Source organism: Erinaceus europaeus, chromosome 18 (assembly GCF_950295315.1).
Source record: "Erinaceus europaeus chromosome 18, mEriEur2.1, whole genome shotgun sequence".
Taxonomy (NCBI): Eukaryota; Metazoa; Chordata; class Mammalia; order Eulipotyphla; family Erinaceidae; genus Erinaceus; species Erinaceus europaeus.
In genome coordinates this window covers 63234463-63249113 of record NC_080179.1, presented here as the reverse complement: position 1 = coordinate 63249113, position 14651 = coordinate 63234463, and the positions used below count along the sequence as shown (strand labels likewise).

At 39.3% G+C, this 14651-nt stretch overlaps 1 protein-coding gene across 16 annotated transcripts in view; it reads left to right on the top strand.

Moving 5' to 3' along the window:
* Positions 1-14651, top strand: part of GTDC1 (glycosyltransferase like domain containing 1) — a 450095-nt gene that overhangs the window by 90849 nt on the left and 344595 nt on the right. For 11 of the 16 annotated variants that reach the window (XR_009545998.1, XR_009545999.1, XM_060178080.1 and 8 more), the window contains one exon: positions 8828-8890. The exons of the other annotated variants lie outside the window; for them this stretch is intronic. The gene's annotated coding sequence lies outside the window, so the exon portion shown is untranslated. The remainder of the gene's footprint in view (positions 1-8827; positions 8891-14651) is intronic. 16 annotated transcript variants of the gene reach the window in all.

Genomic DNA, 14651 nt, shown 5'->3' with positions numbered 1-14651 from the left:
TGTATAATTTTGTAAAGCACTGTTACATCACTTAAAAAAAAAATCTCAAAAAAATTGGTTGAATGGCCCTGAATGATTTATTTCTGTGCAGTTATTTTTTTATATCATTTTATTGGGTAAATGATCATTTACAGAACAGTTGATACATGGAAACAGTTACTTATTTTTAAATGATAGATGTCTGCACACAACTCCCACCACCAGTTTAAGTCTTTTTCCACCCTTGAGGATTGGTTCTCTAATGCTCTCTCTACCCACTTTGGTAACTTATCTCTCCTCAAGTCTTTTACTTCGCTGCAGAATAACTCGCCCAACCCTGAGTTCCGCCTTATGTCCCCCTTTGTTCCCCACCCCCCATTGTTTCTTATGTCCCACGGATGAGTGAGATCACGTGGGCTCTGTCGTCAGTCGTCCTCCTCCTCCTTTTTTTTTTTTTTTTTAATAATTTTCTTTCTTTTTTTTTTAACTATTTTTTGAAATATTTTATTGGGAGTCGGGCGGTAGTGCAGTGGGTTAAGCGCAGGTGGCACAAAGCGCAAGGACCGGCATAAGGATCCAGGTTCAAGCCCCCGGCTCCCCACCTGCAGGAGGGTCACCTCACAGGTGGTGAAGCAGGTCTGCAGGTGTCTTATCTTTCTCTCCCCTGTTGTTTTCGATGGGTTAGGTTGTTTTCGCCAGGCTGGCTTTACGGGCGGGTAACAGACGACCAGGGACTTATGGTTGAGCTGTAGGCAGTATCTCTTTATTCATGCAGGACGCAGCACAATCTAAGCTGAGCTAAGCTAAACTAAAGGTACCGTAAAACTCACAATGCTGTCTTTATATATACTTGCCAAGTAGGGTGGAAACAGGGTGTGACATAGAGAGGGTGGAGAGAAAAGTGACTGGTGACAATCAGAGTGTGACAAGGAGAGGATCAGGGTGTGACAAGGAGGGGGGGTGGAGCAAAAACATATCATGAAACAGTGGGGATTGAATCAATGCCCTGGAGGGAGGTGCTTGTTAACAGCGGTTATATAAATAGAATGAAGTGGTTATGTAAATAGAATAGTGTTAAGCAGGGGGGATTTAAACCAAATGAAACAGAAGGGGTCTCATGCATACCAACAATTCCCCCTTTCTTTTTAACTAATGGCCATTGTGGGGTGAACAGAAACGTATATCGTACAGGCGTTTTCAAAATAACTGGCATAAGACATGGAAAACAAAATAGGCGAACAGCAATAACCAGTGTGATGCCAAGGGGAGCTTTTCTTGCCTCAAAGTGCAAGGCCTAGCAGGTGAAAGGGCATTTCTTGCCTCTGGGAACGCTTCATGCCTCTGGGGGCATCTCTTGCCTCAAAGGGCGTTTCCTGCCTCTGTGGGCATCTCTTGCCTCTTGGGGCGCTTCATGCCTCTGTGGGCATAACCTAATAAGGAGGGGGAGTTTTCTGCCTCTGGGACAGAGCCTGCAGGCGAGGGAACATGGTCTATAAAGTCTCAAGGCAATTGGCTGAAGTTAGTCTTTGAGAAACAGAGCAGCGTGTACCAGTAAGTCCGATGGAGGTGTCAGTCCAAAGTAGCTGACCACAGAAGAAAATGTCAGAGGATGAAATGCTGTACGTCTGTCTCGAAGGGGAATGTCGGCCACCTGAATTCTGCTTTTCTGTAGAGAGTGATCTTTGGACTCTGTGAATCTGTTTCTTCAGGTCGTGCCAGGTCTCATCATTGGTTTCCGGGGGCGATGTCAGAGAACCGGATCCAAATGGATTTCCAGGAATTCCATTTGAGTAGATGCTTTTTCATGTGAAGACTTTGACAGCTGAAATTCACTTACTTGTTGAACAAAACTTGTAGCAGATTAGAAGTTTACTATAATTGATAACTCCATTATAATTGGAAGTCCTTTCTAGTATGATTTTAAGGTTGTTTAAACAGTTTAAACTCAATAAAATGTGGAAAGGTAAACAGAAGAACCACGGTTAAAAGCCTCAGGCATGAGAATAATTAACATAATCATTGCACTATCTGCCCCACCCATAACTCATACAGTTTTCAGGATTAAACGTTTCAGATTCATGTCAAGATGTAAAAGAGAAATCAAAGGAGGGAAAAACAACTTTTTGGATTGTTTCTGGATGTCTCTAGAAATCATGGCTGCGTCCAGCATTTTTTTTAAGTCAATGTCAAACAAAAATTCAGTCATTCAAATCATTCTCTTATGAAATGCAACTTGAACCAGATTATCAAGATCTCACCATGTAGGATTAAGAATCCCTGGAGGGCGACCTAGTCCAAAAAGGTCCTCGAAATTCCATTTAGGGTGTTTCTGACTGTTCCTGCTGGATTGCTTCAGGCACCCATTTTTAAAAGCGTCTTCCCATCGAAGAAAGAATCCAATCAGGAGAGTAGAACTAACCACGTGTCTCCATACTTGGGAACTGCCAGGGTACTCGAGAATGTTCTTCAAATTAGAGTAGTCCTTCTCCATGGGAAACATTCGAGAAGAAGTCCAGAAAGTCCCAGGGGAAATCTCCATGCATGTCCCAAGGTCTACGATCACGGTCATAAAGAATGAAATTATGGCCTGGAGCGAAATGTAGTCCTTTTCCTCGGGAAACATGAGAGAGGGAATCCAGAAAGTCCAAGGAGAAATCTCTGTGCATCTCCCAAGCTCTATGATCCCAGTCATAAGAAACCAAAGTTCCCAGTGAGGGAACCAAAGTGTGGCCCAGAGTAAAATGTTCCAGAGACAGAGAAACTGTCTCATAATGAAACAGTAGAGGCTTTGGCAAACCTCTTTGTAAGTAGAAAGGCAACCCATGGTGGATGGGTAGCCAAGTTTACTTATCTGGACGATGGGGGGGTAGGATCCCACGTTGATGCAGGTCCATGTTTCAGGGCTTATTTCAGTCCCTGTTCGGGCGCCATATGTTGTTTTCGATGGGTTAGGTTGTTTTCGCCGGGCTGGCTTTACGGGCGGGTAACAGACGACCAGGGACTTATGGTTGAGCTGTAGGCAGTATCTCTTTATTCATGCAGGACGCAGCACAATCTAAGATGAGCTAAGTTAAACTCAAAGTAAAGTACTCTAAAACTCACAATGCTGTCTTTATATATACTTGCCAAGTAGGGTGGAAACAGGGTGTGACATAGAGAGGGTGGAGAGAAAAGTGACTGGTGACAATCAGAGTGTGACAAGGAGAGGATCAGGGTGTGACAAGGAGGGGGGGTGGAGCAAAAACATATCATGAAACAGTGGGGATTGAACCAATGCCCTGGAGGGAGGTGCTTGTTAACAGCGGTTATATAAATAGAATGAAGTGGTTATGTAAATAGAATAGTGTTAAGCAGGGGGGATTTAAACCAAATGAAACAGAAGGGGTCTCATGCATACCAACACTCCCCCCTCTGTCTACCCCTCCTCTCTCCATTTCTTTCTGTCCTAGCCAACAAAGACTACAATGATAACTACGGCAATAAAACAACAAAAGCAACAAAAGGAAATAAATATTAAAAAAATATTTTATTTATTTATTCCCTTTTGTTGCCCTTGTTGTTTTATTGTTGTTGTTGATGTCTGCTGTCGTAGTTGTTGGATAGGACAGAGAGAAATGGAGGGAGGAGGGGGAAGACAGAGAGGGGGAGAGAAAGATAGACACCTGCAGACCTGCTTCACAGCCTGTGAGGTGACCCTCCTGCAGGTGGGGAGTCAGGGGCTCGAACCAGGATATTTAGGCAGGACCTTGCGCTTTGCTCCACGTGCACTTAACCCACCACGCTACTGCCCAACTCCCTTTGTCCTTCTTCTTTTGGCTTATCTCACCTAATATGATTCCTTCAAATTCCATCCAAAACGAAGCAAAGGAGATGACTTCATCATTTCTTACGGCTGAGTAGTGTTCTACTGTGTGCGGAATCTACTGTTTCCTAGCTGCTCATTTGTTGTTGGGCATCTGGGTTGTTTCCAAGTTTGGTCTGTTTTATGCATTTTTTAAAAAATATTTATTTATTTACTTTTTGTTGTCCTTGTTGTTTCTATTGTTGTAGTTATTATTGTTGTTGACGTCCTTGTTGGATAGGATAGAGAGAAATGGAGAGAGGAGGGGAAGACAGAGAGGGGGAGAGAAAGACAGACACCTGCAGACCTGCTTCACCACTTGTGAAGCGACTCCCCTGTAGGTGGGGAGCTGGGGAGCTGGGGGCTTGAATCGGGATCCTGATGGCGGTCCTTGTGCTTTGCGCTACCTGCGCTTAACCCGCTGCGCTGCCGCCCGAATCCCATGTTTTATGCATTTTTAAAGTGTTGAACATAGTTCAGGAAGTCCCACCCACTACACCCCCAAAGCTATCCCCACCCCAATAGCTGTGAATCAATATTAGTGCTAGGTCTTTGAAAGGTTCCATGTTTATGAAACAAAGCCTGACATTCCTCTGTGGCTTATGGGCATGCCAGCATTTTCCCAAGCCCCTCAAAGTTCAATCCACTCATAATGTTACCTTGTTCCTAAGAATTCTCATTTGGAATTATTGGGTTCAGAGCAGATTATTTTGTGTCTTCTTTCATTTATCCTTTCGTTTTCCTCGACTCATCTGGTTTTGCTTCTAAATTTCCAATTCTGTTATATATGTGTACTTAAGTATAATGGGAAAGTGGGAACCATCTGAGACTATATATATATATATATATATATATATATATATATATATATAATTCTTATTTTACTTATGGGAAGGGGAGATTGTGAGTGGTTATTGCAAAAAGACTTTCATGCCTGAGACTCAGAGGTCCCAGGTTCAGTCCCTGGCACTGTCATAAACTAGAGTTAAGCAGTTCTCTAATTAAAATAGATAGATATCAAGTTAGCAAAAAAGTAGTGATAGTTAGAGAGAGCATCTCACATCTGAGAGGATGACTTACATCAACAAACCAGGAAATAACAAGTCTTGGAGAGGTTGTAGGGAAAAAGGAACTCCGCTACATTGCCAGTGGGAATGAAAATTGGTGCAGACCCTTTGGAAGACTCTATGGAGAGTCCTTAAACAATAAAAAGGGAAGTACCTTAGTATTCAGCAGCACCACTCTTAGGCATTTATCCAGTGGACACAGCACTAGTTAGAACAGACATAAGCACCCCTATGTTCATAACTGTGTTATCCACTATAGCAAAGGATGGAAGCAACGTAAATTTTCATCAACAGATGACTGGCTAAAGAACTTATAGGGGGTGGGGGTGGGGGGAATCCATGGACTACTACTCTGCAAGCAAAAAAAAGAGGACATTGTGTCCTTTGGGACAAAATGCATGTAACTGGAGGTGATTATGTTTAGCAAAATAAGTAAGATGAGAGACTACTACCAGATGGTTTCACTCATATGAGGAATCTAGAGATCTGATTTACATGAGCTTACAAAAAAAAAAAAAAATCCAACCAAAACAGAAGCAAGCAAAGTGTTCGTAAGGCTTATGAGAACTATGGTCATTATCTTTGGGAGGCTGGAGGGTGGGGACATGGTACTTTGAATGGGAAGGTGTGGTGTGGAATTATACATTGTAACCTTATAATCTTATAAAACTATTAATAACAAAAATTACTTAAAAAATAGTAGTGATAATGAGAGAAGATCTTGAGCCAAGGTTTGGAGCTTAAAAATATGTTAAGAAATCTGTTTAGATTTCTTACTTTGTAAAATGGAGTATAATATTGTTATCTACAAAATTAAAGTATTTTTTGACATGGTAACTTTGATATATCCACTGTTGAAGACATGATGCAAAAACATCTGAAAATAGATTTTGGCTTATGAAGGAGGGTCTGTCTATAGTACAGACAGTTCTTGGGTGCTGGGTGGTAGTGCAGCGGGTTAAGCGCACATGGCATAAAGCTCAAGGACCAGCATAAGGATCCCGGTTCAAGCCCCTGGTTCCCCACCTGCAGGGGAGTCGCTTTAGGGGCGGTGAAGCAGGTCTGCAGATGTCGATCTTTCTCTCCTCATCTCTGTCTTCCCCTCTCTCGATTTCTCTCTGTCCTGTCCAACAACGACAGCATTGATAACAATGATAACAACAACAACAACAACAATTGGGGAAATAAACAAAGGGGGAACAATGGCCTCCAGGAGCAATAGATTCATAGTGCACTGAGCCCCAGCAATAACCCTGGAGGCAAAAAAAAAAATTGAAAACACGAAGTTCTGTTGCATGCTAGAAGGGGCAAGAAAGTTCAGTCTGGGTGGTTCTGACTTGCTCTTTCAAGAGTTGCATCGCCCATGGCCTAACTGGTAAAATAATGTACCTGCTTTTCCATGCTCTTGACCCAGGTTCAAGTACAGCTTCCACCACAACGGAGCTGTGGTTTCACTCTTCCCCATTTCTCTGTCTTTCTGTCTGAAGAAGTTGATCTGGAGCAGCGAAGCCCTGGTGGAGGGAAATAAAAGAAACCCCTCTTCCTACTGATTTTTGTCTTTTCACTCTTTTTGGTGACATTACAGGTATCTGATTATGAATTCCTTTCCATCTTGTTTACAGTTGGTACCTAGATTTTCCAGCCTACTTTCTTGCTGATATAGTTTATCCTCACTCTGTGATTAAAGTTTAAAGTAACTTTTAAAAATATATTTTATGTATTTATTGGGTAGAGACAGAAATCAAGAGGGAAGGGGAAGAAAGAGAGACACCTGCACTACTGCTTCACTGCTTGTGAAGTTTTCCCCTTGCAGGTGGGGACCAGGGATGCAAACCCTGGGCCTTGTGTACTATAAAGTGTGTTCAACCAGGTCTGCCCAGACAGTAACTTTTCAAGAGATCTATTTGATTCATGTTAAGGTTTTGTTCCATATAAAGTGCTTGGGAGCCACATTTCTTATTACTTTGATGATGATGATTCCTCCTCTTCTTCTTCTTCTTCTTCTTCTTCTTCTTCTTCTTCTTCTTCTTCTTCTTCTTCTTCTTCTTCTTCTTCTTCTTCTTCTTTGTATAGCATCCTTTTTGGACGAATTACTGTATTGTCAGTGTCCTTATACTGAAGGATTCTCCCTTTACTAGATACACAAGGGGAAAGTCACTATAGTTACTCTTGGGTCTAAAGTAACATCTCACTCTTTTCATTTTGCATGGTGTGCAGAGAAGAAGGACGATGTAAGTTCAGTAACTGTTTAAGCCTGATGTAATGCTTCCCCAAAAAGCAATACTTTTTTTTTTTTTTTTTTTTTTACTGGGAGGTTAATGGTTCATAGTACAGTTATTGGCACATGCGTACAATTTCTCGTCTCACCAAGACAGATGTCTGCAGAATGCTCTCAATCTCAGCTTAGGTCTTTTTTCCATTATCATGTACCAGGACCTAAAATCCCTCACCCCCACCTCTCTCTCTGCTCCTTCCCCAGAGTCCTTTGTTTTGTTGTAGTGTACCAAACCGTTTCAAATCTTACTTTGTATTTTCCCTTTTAGTTCTTATTTCTCAAGTTATGCGCCTAAGTGAGATCATCCCATATTTATCCTACTCTCTCTCTCTCTCTTTTTGGCTTATCTCATTTCACATGAGTCCTTCAAGTTCCATTCAAGATGAGTTTAAGAACATGACTTTATCATTTTTAATAGCTGAGTGTTGTTTTATGTTGTTTTCGCCGGGCTGGCTTCACGGGCGGGTAACAGACGACCAGGGACTCATGGCTGAGCTGTACGCAGTGTCTCTTTATTCTTGCAGGACGCAGCGCAATCTATACCAAGCTAAGCTAAACTCAAAACTACAAACAATCTTGTCCTTATAAATATACTAGCCCAGTAGGGTGGGAACAGGATGCGATGCAGAGAGGGTGGAGAGAAAAGTGACTGGTGAAAATCAGGGTATGACAAGGAGAGGGGGCGGAGCAGGCAAGAATTCTACCACTGAACCACCAATGCCCTGGAGGGAGGGTGGTGCTTGTTAACAGCGGTTATGTAAATAGAATGAAGTGGTTATGTAAATAGAACAGTGTTAAGCAGGGGAGATTAAACTAATGAAACAGAAGGGGTTTTTAGAAACATACCAACAGCTGAGTAGTATTCCAGTGTGTGTGTGTGTGTGTGTGTGTGTGTGTATGTGTGTGTGTGTGTATGTGTGTGTGTATTTAACAACTTTCTTAGCCTCCCATCTGTTCTTGGACACCTAGGACACTTGCTCCGAAGTTTGTGCTGCTATGAAAAGAGGTATATGTCGTATACGTAGATCTCTTTGGATGAATGTGTTTGTTCCCTTAGGATGTATCTTAGGCAACATAAACAGATTTAATACACTGTCCATTAAGATCCCACCAACTTTCTTTAAAAGTAATATTCTTAAGGTATTTGCATTATATGTCTAAATGTGTGTACCTGCATTGTGCCCCAGTGTGAAACCCCAAACCTGAAATTCAGATGCATTCCAACTTTCTCTTGAGATTGTAAACTATCCTGCATAGAGGTTCTTGACAGTTTTTTTTTTTTTTTTTCGATAAAGCCCTTCTGGTAAAATCTAATGATAACCATTGGATTGGCCTCATCAGAGAGCTATTTATGTAGCCCCACAAATTTAAAATTGATCACTTAGGACTAAGACTCATGAAAGTCATTTACCCTCCAAAGTTAAGAACCTCTGATCTGAATTATAATTATTATTGTCATTGTTGGAACTGATCTTAGAAATCCATAGTAAGATGACAACTGTTCTTGTTAATGTTCATACACTTCTGCTCTTCGCTCACTGGCAAGTACACAGGGATTGGCTCACACACTCACTTAAGTCCATTCTTGCCCTTCCCAGAATTCAGAATTGACTTGAGTTTACTTTGAGGATAGCAATCTAACTATATCCTTTGTGATCTCACTAGTTTATCGGCACTGACCCGAGCTGACTTGCGCAGAGAGAGTTATCAGTTTGTCTGTATTATCAGGTAAGCAAATAGAATATTTTTTTTGTTTCCCCATTAATCTAATCATTTTATAATATGTGGTCACCTTCTATCATTGAGTCTCCACTTCAGTGTTAGTTAGTAAAATGATAAACATTTCTAAAGAGAAGGAAGAAACCCTAAGATTTACCAAATTATTTCCTTCACTGCTTGAAGTCAGATTTCTTTATTTTGTCTCATTATTATTTCATCTATTCACACTTCTATAGTAGATAAAAATTCTCCACTCTTTTTATGTATATATTTTGGAGTTGTGGACAGCTCTCATATTGTTCCTTGGTTGTCAGCCAAGTTATACACAATTAACTGCTTTACTCTTTCTTTGTAACTCAGTTGTTTGGCTGACTTTTTTAGGCTTCCTCCCCCCATTTCATCTGCATCATTAAATATAAAACAAACAAACAAAACAGGCTACTGCCTGCCTTCTACTACCCCTTACATTCTTTTTTTTTTTTTTTTTTTTGGTATATATATTTATTTTCCCTTTTGTTGCCCCAGTTTTGTTTTTTTTATTGTTGTAGTTATTATTGTTGTCATCGTTGTTGGATAGGACAGAGAGAAATGGAGAGAGGAGGGAAAGACAGAGAGAGGGAGAGAAAGATAAGACGCCTGCAGACCTGCTTCACCACCTGTGAAGGCACTTCCCTGTAGGTGGGGAGCCGGGGGCTTGAACTGGGATCCTTAAGCCGGCCCTTTCACTTCGCACCAAGTGTGGTTAACCTGCTGTGCTACTGCCCGACTCCCCTACCCCTTACATTCTTTTTGCCTTGGTTTTGTTTCATTTTCCTTGTTGAACTCAAGCCAGCTGGACATCACTCTCTGGATTGCTTTGGCAGTACATGAATGCAGCTATCTGTGTCCCTATTATGTGTGCAGCTATTATGTGGTAATAGCATCAACAGTACATCCTGAAGGGGGAAAGAAAAAGTGAAAGGAGAACAGTGAGGAGGAAAAGAATTCATCTCTGATTATATCGCTGAATTACCCTTGCCAGCCAGAATAAATCACTCCACCTGAAACCTTTACCATAGGTTTTGGGATCCCAAAGTGTCATGCATGAGTACCGAGAAGCATGTGTATGTGTATAGTTTGAAGTTTGACAGCATCTCTACTACCTTTCTTTTCATGTCCTTTCTTCCCCACTGCCTTTCTGAATTCTGAATTGTGACATGCTGTCAGAATGTGGGGCCATGAGCAAACTGGGCAGGGGATCATTTTGTCAGAGACTAGATAGGCTCAGGTGGTAAATGCTCCATGCCTCCATGTGTAACATCTGAGGCAAATGCTTTAGTTTTTGCTATTTCTGTAACAGCCCTTGGTCTTCTTTTAACAGCTGACTCAGTGGAGAAGTGCTAGAGGAAGGCACTGGTGGACCTTTGGTGCTATTTATCAACATTGTATTGGTTTCACACACCCTTTCTCCCCACTCATAGTTGGCAGGAAGAGCCAACTGCTTTTGGAAGATGCTGAATTTAGTGTAGAATATGCCAGCATGAGATTTAGACTTGTTATAGTTCATTCTTTCTTTTTACTTGGTTTGTAGAAAATGACCCAGGGCTGGTTTCCAGGTTTTTTTCCTCCTCAGGTAGAGGCATCTAATCATTTCAGTAATTTAAAAATTATGTTTAGGGAGGGTTCAGGTCCTGGAACATGATGGCAGAGGAGGACCTAGAGGGGGTTGAATTGTTATGTGGAAAACTGAAAAATGTTACACATGTACAAACAACTATCTTTTTTTTTTTTTAATTTATTTTATTTATTTATTCCCTTTGTTGTCCTTGTTGTTTTATTGTTGTAGTTATTATTGTTGTAGTTATTATTGTTGTTGTTGTCGTTGTTGGATAGGACAGAGAGAAATGGAGAGAGGAGGGGAAGACAGAGAGGAGGAGAGAAAGACAGACACCTGCAGACCTGCTTCACCGCCTGTGAAGTGACTCCCCTGCAGGTGGGGAGCCGGGGCTCGAACCAGGATCCTTATGCCGGTTCTTGTGCTTTGCGCCACCTGCGCTTAACCCGCTGCGCTACAGCCTGACTCCCATAAACAACTATCTTTTACCATTAATTGTAAACCATTAACCCGCCCTCCATAAAGAAAAAAAAATAAAAAAGAAAGTGGATCTTTGCTTCACCTCATCTTAAACATGAGAGAGAGAGAGAGAGAGAGAGAGAGAGAGAGAGAGAGGGAGGTCACATTTCTAGAAGCTTATGGGTTATTGGTGTTTTTAGTCCCTAGATTCAAGGAGTTTGCCCACACTTATCTTTCTCATTTGTGTTGGCTTCACTTCTTGTACAGAATTGAACAGGATAGAAGAAACGGATTTCCTGTTTGTATCTGCGACCACTTTCTAGATGATTTGAGGTTTAATCCTTTAAACATGTTTGATCTTTCATCATCTCTTTCCCTGTAAAGTCATATTAAAATTCTAATATTGTGATCTCATAATCATATTATTTAATTTTAGAGAAATCAAGGTCAAAATAGCAGCTGACACAGTTGCTTCTAAGTAGACCTAAATATATATATAATAATCATATTAGCTTTTTATTTTGCTCACATTTTATGGTCCATCTTCTCACTTAGAAGCTTTTAAATAAGATAATACAACTGTGACTTATGCTTTTTTTTTTTTTTTTTTGTCTTTTACCTTTTAAACAAGCAAGTATATGACTTGAATTTCCTTTTTTTAATAGTAGTATTCCCCTTGGATATTAAATTGTCAACAATATTGTACTCATGTTAATTCCTTTAGGCAATTGATACATTCTTCAGCATAACTTTTGTTTCTTGGGTCTTTACAAGACCTGTCAAAACAAACAAAATACTAACCTTACTTTAAAGGGGGAAAAAAAAATCCCCCCTGTACTGTATTATTCTTTGTTCTCCATATGCATCAAAGTGACAAACCCACACTGTCTCAATTGAAGGAGTCTAGCACAAAAATAAAAAACAGCCTGGCACTGTTCTAGGCTGGCAGCCAAACTGTTTTGTGTAGCTTGGTTCTGGCAGTGGTTTCTATAAGGCAGAGGGTCTACCCTCACAGCATCACGGAAGGCAGGCAGCCTTAGTTTTTTTTTTTTCCCTACACGTACCATTTCCTTTTCCTCATCTTCCTTCACAAAGATGCCCATCTTAAAAATAAAAGTATCTCATCTCCATTAGAAATGTAATTCTCCTGACAACTTCCATATCTAGTCAGTGGCATTGTTTCTTAGAGAGCATGTGTGGTAAAACTTGCCTTTTCCAGCTCTTAGAAATTTCTTTCACAGTTGCATTTTTGCCACACTTTTTTTTTTTTTTTCTGAAAAAATCTATCTGAATATTGCTAACTTGAGTCAAGTTGATGTAGTAATCTTGATTGGTAGGAATCTTGTCTTTCTTCACAGCTTATTTCTTGAACAGCAACTCTTGGGTGATATTTGTCTGTATTGCATGGGCTTCTATGCCAAAATGGAGTACTCTTGTTGAGATCAAAAAGCCTGCCATTATTTTGCTTTTGTTTAAAACTCATGGTCAGTTCAGATGTGCCGCAAACTGAATAGTAACTTGTGGGATATCTGAAAGTATAGCTAGGTAGGCGACGAATCTAAGTCTTAATCTAAATGCGAGGTAAGACGCAGATGTGTTTTTAAGTTCCTCAATTTTCCTGTTATACTTAGTCACCTACAAAAGTGTCAGCATGTAGCATGACACTTTTTGATTTTTAAGATGATTTGAATTGAAAAATGATTTTTAAGAGATGATTTGAATTGATTTCCACTATGAACATGCATTCCGTGACATTTCATAGAATGTTTTGCAAATGTAAATGTTTTCATTTGTGTTAATCACAGAGAAATCATTGATTTTCAAGTGATCTATTTTTAAAAAGTTAATGTTTTTCAGTGAAGATAAGGTTTATTAGATAGCCAGAATGTATTTCCTCCTCCTGCAGAGGAGAGTGATATTATTTAGACTGACTTTTATTTTATAATTTTGTCAGTGATTCTTGGCAATACGTTGGTTGGGAGGAAAAAAAACCCACGTGTTTTTATAACAGTGTAACAAATTTGACTAAAAAAAAGTAAATAATAGTTTATGTCAGAAGTACTAATGTGAAATATTTTTGTATGCCACATATATTGGGGAGTATATTCTTCATGAATATGAAAGGATAATCTTGTGCAGTCCTATGGTTGCTGCTGCTTCTTTTTTTTCATCAGAGATTTATTTATAATTATTTTAAAAATATTTATTTATTTATTCCCTTTTGTCGCCTTTGTTGTTTTATTGTTGTAGTTATTGTTGTTGCTATTAATGTTGTTGTTGGATAGGACAGAGAGAAATGGAGAGAGGAGGGGAAGACAGAGAGGGGGAGAGAAAGATAGACACCTGCAGACCTGCCTCACCGCCTGTGAAGCGACTCCCCTGCAGGTGGGGAGCCGGGGCCTCAAACCGGGATTCTTACACCAGTAGTTGCACCACGTGTGCTTAACCCGATGCGCTTCTATCCGACTCCTCCAGAGATTTATTTTTAATTCAGGAATGCTTTAAAATCATAGAAGTATTTGAAAAGCAGGTATATGTGAAGTATGCATTAGGTAAACTCACCTGTTATTTTCTCTCATTCTCAAGACAGGTTCAACAACATATTGGCTCATTACTTCACAAAACAAACAAATACTCCAATTATTTTATATGTATAAATGCACATGTAATAAAAGCTATGATTTCCCATTCTCCCATTGCTGTTGGTTTTTATTTTTTAAACTTGTATTTACATGGCTTTTTCTGCAGAGTGACCAAGATAAATATGGATTGATATATGTTCAATTACATCAATTAAATCTTTAGGTCCGCATGTTAGGCTTCAGAATTGTGACATTTTTGAAAAGCAGTGCCAATGAAGCAGGGATTTTTTTTTTCTTCTCCTCCTCTGATTCAGTTTTGTTTATGTCTTGAATTCTGTGTCAAGGTCTGATCCTACTAGACTTGGTAGTTAAAGACAATACAGACAGAAAGCTTTTTCAATTTGTACGTTCATATGTGCTAAGTAGTGTTTTTTGTATATTAAACACTGTTCATTGAATTTAAATACATTTTCTCATGGTGTAATTTTTATTTGCAATTAAGTGCTTTATGTTTTCTGTGGTAGGAATATATCTTTCTGTGACTTAGGAATTGCAATGAATTTTCCTATTCATTTGTTTATTCTAAGTATTCACAGAGGCATAGTAGAAATATATTTAAGACCTGTAAAACTTGAGCAGTTTTTGTAATTCTTTTGAGTGTTTTATATTTGTTGTTAATAAATCCTGTGACTTAATTCAGAACACATATCAAAACTACTATGTCTTTATAGTTTTATATTATACAGTTTCCAGGAGTTGTGATATAGTAATTTAATCTTTATAGCTGTAGGTAGGTATAAGGGCAAATTTATTAAGATGCTAGCAAGTTGGATAAGTCCTTAAGTTATTAGTTTAGGAGTTTATTTTAGTCTATTAAATGCCATGTTTATTATTATAACTAATATTTACCTTCTTTCAAATATCAGTATAGTTTTTAAAAAATATTTATTTATTTTCCCTTTTGTTGCCCTTGTTGAGTATAGTTTTAAAACACATTTTTTTGGGGTACATGATTTAACTAATCTTCCTTAATATTAAATATTGATGACCATATAATCATAAGAAGTGACTGCTAGCTAAGTTGATATATTTAAAAAATATAAGTAATCCTTTTTAAGAATGTGATCCATACCTT